This window comes from Pseudophryne corroboree, chromosome 9 (assembly GCF_028390025.1).
Source record: "Pseudophryne corroboree isolate aPseCor3 chromosome 9, aPseCor3.hap2, whole genome shotgun sequence".
NCBI classification, from domain to species: Eukaryota; Metazoa; Chordata; class Amphibia; order Anura; family Myobatrachidae; genus Pseudophryne; species Pseudophryne corroboree.
In genome coordinates this window covers 120,775,627-120,781,626 of record NC_086452.1, presented here as the reverse complement: position 1 = coordinate 120,781,626, position 6,000 = coordinate 120,775,627, and the positions used below count along the sequence as shown (strand labels likewise).

General features: G+C 43.5%; 1 long non-coding RNA gene across 1 annotated transcript in view; it reads left to right on the top strand.

Annotated features, from left to right (window-relative positions):
- Positions 1 to 229: 229 nt before the first annotated feature.
- LOC134956765 (uncharacterized) overlaps positions 230 to 6,000 on the top strand; it is a 60,783-nt gene continuing 55,012 nt past the window's right edge. The window contains exon 1 of the long non-coding RNA XR_010186159.1: positions 230 to 805. This is a non-coding gene — a long non-coding RNA (uncharacterized LOC134956765). The remainder of the gene's footprint in view (positions 806 to 6,000) is intronic.

Below are 6,000 nucleotides of genomic sequence, written 5' to 3'. Positions count from 1 at the left end.
AAAATAAAAAAACACAAAAATATAAATTTATTAATTAGCCTTGAGACATAAGACAAATGATGTAACGATTGTGTTGATTGATAATAAGCATTACCTATCGTGCTACAGATGTATTAACGTTTTCTGTGTCAAGGTCGCATAGCGTAACTGTGCGATAGATATGATAGATTTGTTCTCGGGGTTATTTCAGCACCATGGACAGTGAACGCCGCATGCTATTCCCCTCAGGGTTACTTCAGCACCATAGACAGTGAACGCAAGGGACGCAGCATGAACCTCCCCTCGGGGTTATTTCAGCACCATGGACAGTGAACGCCGCATGATATTCCCCTCTGGGTTATTTCAGCACCATGGACAAAGGACACAGCGATTGAAGATCTTGGCTGCGTGTTTTCAATTAACATAGAAGCGACTGCGCTGATTGACAGGAATATGATGGGAATACCGGTGGGATTGGGGGGCTGGTTTATGTACACGTGAAATTCTGGCACATCTCCCTGGATGTCCTTATTAATGATTAGCGTGTATGTTTTATGTCTGTGATAGGGTGATAAAACGCTTAGCTCAGAGGAAGGGGCAGATCTCCCAGTGTTTTCAATATTGATTCACTTCATTGGACAAATCCTAATGCTGGGGGAGGGGAGGACACGGCAGCAGTGCCATTTACTCATGTTTTCTGTCTTCCGTGGATGTGGGAGCAGCTGCACATAGCTGGGGGAAAAAGGTTGAGGTCACATCCCTTGTGTTAGGAGGAGCTGCAGACCCCTATACGGACCACTTGGATACAAAAATGAAGAAACCCTCAGTGAGTTGACTTGTGCTACTCATTTTTTATTTTGATACATTGTCAGTTTATTACCATAGCCAACCATAGTGTTATTTCAGACATTCAATTCTCCTACCTCACTCTCCTCGTTGTTATTTTAGACGTGTAGTAAATACAGATTAGCGTCTGTTATTGTTTATCAGCCCCTGTTGTACAGTATTTCTGTGTAGCATTATGCAGCACATACCACCCGTCCCTTGCCTCATGCTCTGATATTGGATATGTGCAGTAAAGAAGGTTATACCCTTCAAACATTTGGGTTGTGAAATATAATCTAAAGGCTATAATAGCTAAAATCTCTTCTTACTGGAGTACACTAAGCAATTCTTACCTGTTACATTCTGATGTAGGCAGGTTATGTATATTTTACACTGAGGTAATATGTGGTTAATGTAGTAGTGCTGTGTAATACATGCTGTAAGGAGAAAGGTAGGGCAATGGACAGGGAAGGAAGCGTGGGGAAGTCTCATACAGTATACCATTCGCTCATGTGTCTGTCCATCTAGCCACAGAATGTCTCCTGTCATTCGCAGACATTTTAGGTTCACACAAGTTGAATTACAACCTATATAGTGTTACTAAACAAACAATAGTTTGCTTTAAAAGTAGACTGTTTTGATTAACTTGTTCTTAAATAATAACATTTTAAAATTCAACATGTCAGGCTAGATTTATCTTGTAAATGTTTAATGTTTTGACCTTTTTTTATACCTTGTATGGTGATTCTGATTATGGTATGTTTTTGCATTTAATATCTCTCTACTGATCATCACTGTGTCCCATTTTGAAGTAGAGTCATATCATCAGGGTTTTCAGAGTATCACAGAGTAATATAGCAGATAGATGTGCTGATCTTTCAGAAGATTGTAAACTGTCTACACATATGATTGTGGTTAGTGGTTCAACATGTCATAGGAACACTGCCATAATGTGTGATGGAGAATGGAGACAAGATGAAAACCATAAACTGATGGCTATATTGTGGAATGAACAGTGTTTCCCATAGCACGCAGCAATAATGTAGGCCCCTGTGAAGCTGCATCTCTATGTAAAATTAAGTTAATTTATCAAACTTGTTTTTTCTTTCTCCTCCACGTCCTTTGCTGCTAGCTCATCCCTAAAGCCAGGTGTATTATATACACTATTAAATATTTGAAATAGACCGTTTTATTCTTATGTGGGTATGATATGTTTATCCATTTGTGTAATTACATAACCCAACATCTATGAGAAAGCACTGTTATATTTATTCGGATAACCATAAAACATGTTGAATACTACCAATTTCTCTTTTTATGGTAGCTCACTATTTGTTGCTTTTCTGTCTATGAGGTTGTATGGAGCTGAAATCATCTCAGACAGGGCTTGATAAAAGAATCCTTCATCCCTATTGTATATACTCAGGGGCCTATATATCAATTTAATGATAAAGTCCCCCAAAATCTAACATTTCCATTCACAGCAAGATATGAAAAAATTCTACTGTATGTTGACCCCCATGCCAGTTTAGCTGCTCCAAGAAGCTCACACTTCACTGCTACTAGTAATGACAAGTGTTTACATTGCCAGGTTCCATCCCAGCACTGTTACTGCAAAAGTGTGACCTAAGGTCACGCATGCACACTGAGAGGGCCAGAGAAGGTAGAGGGATCCAAATAAATCCCTCATTGTAATCTGGACCCTCTTCCCATGTTAAGGAGCAGACCAATGCCTTCTGAAGATGGCATTTGATCCTGCAGTCAAGCTCTAAAATCTTTCAGTTTTCGGAGCTTGATAAATTTGAGAATTACAGTGTCTCCATATACTTTGAGAACATTGTTCCATATCATCCTCTGGCCATTTCTTCTTTGTTAATGGCCATTCTGCGCATCACAAGTCGAAAACGTTGCACAGGAACATTAAAAAATGCAGATTCTCTAGGATCACTGCTGTACTGTTAATTGGTACTCTGCATGCGTGAGCCGGCAGCTCACATATGTGCAGATGAATCATTGGAGACTTTGGACGCCAGATTGAATGGTAAGTGTATACAGTAGAACTGCATTCTGAGAAGGGATTGTGTTTTTCTTCAAACTGCAGTAAGCTTTAAATTGATTACACAGCATAGTTCACACAGTAGACCATACAGCTCTGTCGTAATGCTTAAATAGAAGGTAAACAGAAGAAATGTGTGATATCTCTGTGGTTTCCTTTTACTTTAATAGGGAGAAGCAACGATCATTCCTTTTTTTTTGCAAAAATGGTGTCAAATAGAGTTATCAATGCTTGATAAATAGATCCACGTGTCTTAAATGAACGCAGGAGTACATTAATTAAATGTCCTGCATTAATAGGATTCAGAAATAGGTACAAACCTTATATGAGTACTTAAGTGGGCCCCTCAATTTCTGAGCAATACTAGGTGTTACAAGAAACTCTGCAATTTGCATACATGGTAAGAAGCAATACAACATGTAACAATCCTACATTCCCTGAAAACTAGTGTGCAGAGTTGAATTTACATAATTGAATCCCGGAGGTACACACCCGGGGGTTTATTTACTAATATCCATGTTTGTGCCGATTTGTAGGGCGTTTGATCTCGAATTTTATCGGACGTATTTTACTGCAACTTTTTGAAACCATCTATGGTAATTTACTAAGCTGCCGAGTTTTCTATTTTCGTATTTTCTGATGTTGATGTGATTTGTATTGTCGGGCAGTGTTTTACGGGAGTGATTAGTAAAACACTGCCTGACATAACACAATGAAGTCAAGCCAGATCAGTGAGATCCGTGCAGGGCTTCATTGTGTGCATTATGATAAGTGTATAAATAGTTAAAAATCAAAGACAAAACTTGTGTGGGGTCCCCCATCCTAAGCATAACCAGCCTCGGGCTCTTTGAGCTGGTCCTGGTTGTAAATATACAGGGGGAAAAATGACTGGGGTTCCCCCATATTTATACAACCAGCACCGGGCTGTGCGTCCAGTCCTGGTTCAAAAAATACGGGGAACAAAAGATGCAGGGGTCCCCCGTATATTTTGAACCAGCACTGGGCTCCACTAGCCAGAGACATAATGCCACAGCCGGGGGATACTTTTTATATAGGTACCTGCGACCGTGGCATTACCCCCCCCCCCCCCAGCTAGTCAGCCCTGGCTGGGGTTCCCTGGAGGAGTGGGGACCCCTTAAATCAAGGAGTCCCCCCACTCCAGCCACCCAAGGGCCAGGGGTGAAGCCCGAAGCTGTCCCCCCATCCGTGAGTGGTGGATGGGAGGCTGATAGCCTTTGTGTAAAAATAAGAATATTGTTTTTCGTGGTAGAACTATAAGTCCCAGCAAGCCTCCCCCGCAAGCTGGTACTTGGAGAACCACAAGTTCCAGCATGCAGGGAAATAACGGGCCCGCTGGTACCTGTAGTTCTACTGCAAAAAATACCCCCAAAAAATACAACACACACACCGTGAAAGTAAAGCTTTATTTTACATACATGCACACTTACACACACACAGACACACACACACATACTTACCTATTGTCCCACGTAGCCCCTCGGTCCCATTGTCCAGTAGAATCCATGGTGGACCTGTTAAAAAATGCCCAAAATACTCATCTATTATCCGGTGACGTTCGGTCCTCTTCAGTCCTTGTAGCTTCCAGGGGGTTAAAAAAAAAAATAACAAAACCCGAACCCTCGCACTAAAGGGGTTCCATGTTTACACATAAACCCCTTTTTGCCGAATGTCAGGACGCCCCGTGACTACTGTCACTGGAGATCCCGCCAGCCAATCAGGGTGCACCACGTCATGGCACTCTCCTGATTGACAGGCGAGGAGTACACAGCCAAACAGGCGGAGCACAGCGGCTAGAATGGAGGATCGCGATCCTCCATTCTAGCCTACGACGGGAACTTTGCGGTCTGCGGTTAACCGCAAAGTTAATTGGGGTCACCCACAAAGTTCCCATCATAGGCTAGAATGGAGGATCGCGATCCTCCATTCTAGCCGCTGTGCTCCGCCTGATTGGCTGTATGCTCTTTGCCTGTCAATCAGACAGAGCACAGCGGCTAGAATGGAGGATCACGATCCTCCATTCTAGCCTATGATGGGAACTTTGCGGTCTGTGGTTAACCGCAAAGTTAATTGGGGTCACTCTCGTGGGTGACCCCAATTAACTTTGCGGTTAACCACAGACCGCAAAGTTCCCATCATAGGCTAGAATGGAGGATCGTGATCCTCCATTCTAGCCGCTGTGCTCTGCCTGTTTGACAGGCAAGGAGCACACACCCAATCAGGAGAGTGCCATGATGTGGCGCACCCTGATTGGCTGGCGGGATCTCCAGTGACAGTAGTCACGGGGGGGTCCTGGCATTCGAAAAAAGGGGTTTCATGTGTAAACATGGAACCCCTTTAGTGCGAGGGTTCGAGTTTTGTCGTTTATTTTAACCCCCTAGATGCTACATGGACTGAAGAGGACCGAACTTCACTGGATAATAGGTGAGTATTTTGGGCATTTTTATTTTTTAACAGGTCCACCGTGGATTCTATTAGTCATGGGGAGCGAGGGGCTACATGGGACAATAGGTAAGTATGTGTGTGTGTAAGTGTGCATGTATGTAAAATAAAGCTTTACTTTCACGGTGTGTGTGTTGTGTTTTGTTTGGGTATTTTTTGTAGTAGAACTACAGGTACCAGCGGGCCCGTTATTTCCCCGCATGCTGGTACTTGTGGTTCTCCAAGTACCAGCTTGTGGGGGAGGCTTGCTGGGACTTGTAGTTCTACCACAAAAAAGCAATATTCTTGTTTTTACACAAAGGCTATCAGCCTCCCATCCACCACCCACGGATGGGGGACAGCCTCAGGCTTCATTCCTGGCCCTTGGGTGGCTGGAGTGGGGGGAGTCCTTGATTTAAGGGGTCCCCACTCCTCCAGGGAACCCCAGCCAGGAGTGACTAGTTGGGGGGGTAATGCCACGGCTGCAGGGACCTATATAAAGTGTCCCCCGGTTGTGGCATTATGTCTCTGGCTAGTGGAGCCCGGTGCTGGTTCCAAAAATATGGGAGACCCCTACATCTTTTGTTCCCCATATTTTTTGAACCAGGACCAGACACAGAGCCCGGTGCTGGTTGTATAAATATGGCAGGACCCCAGTCATTTTTCCCCCTGTATATTTACAATCAGGACTGGCTCAAAGA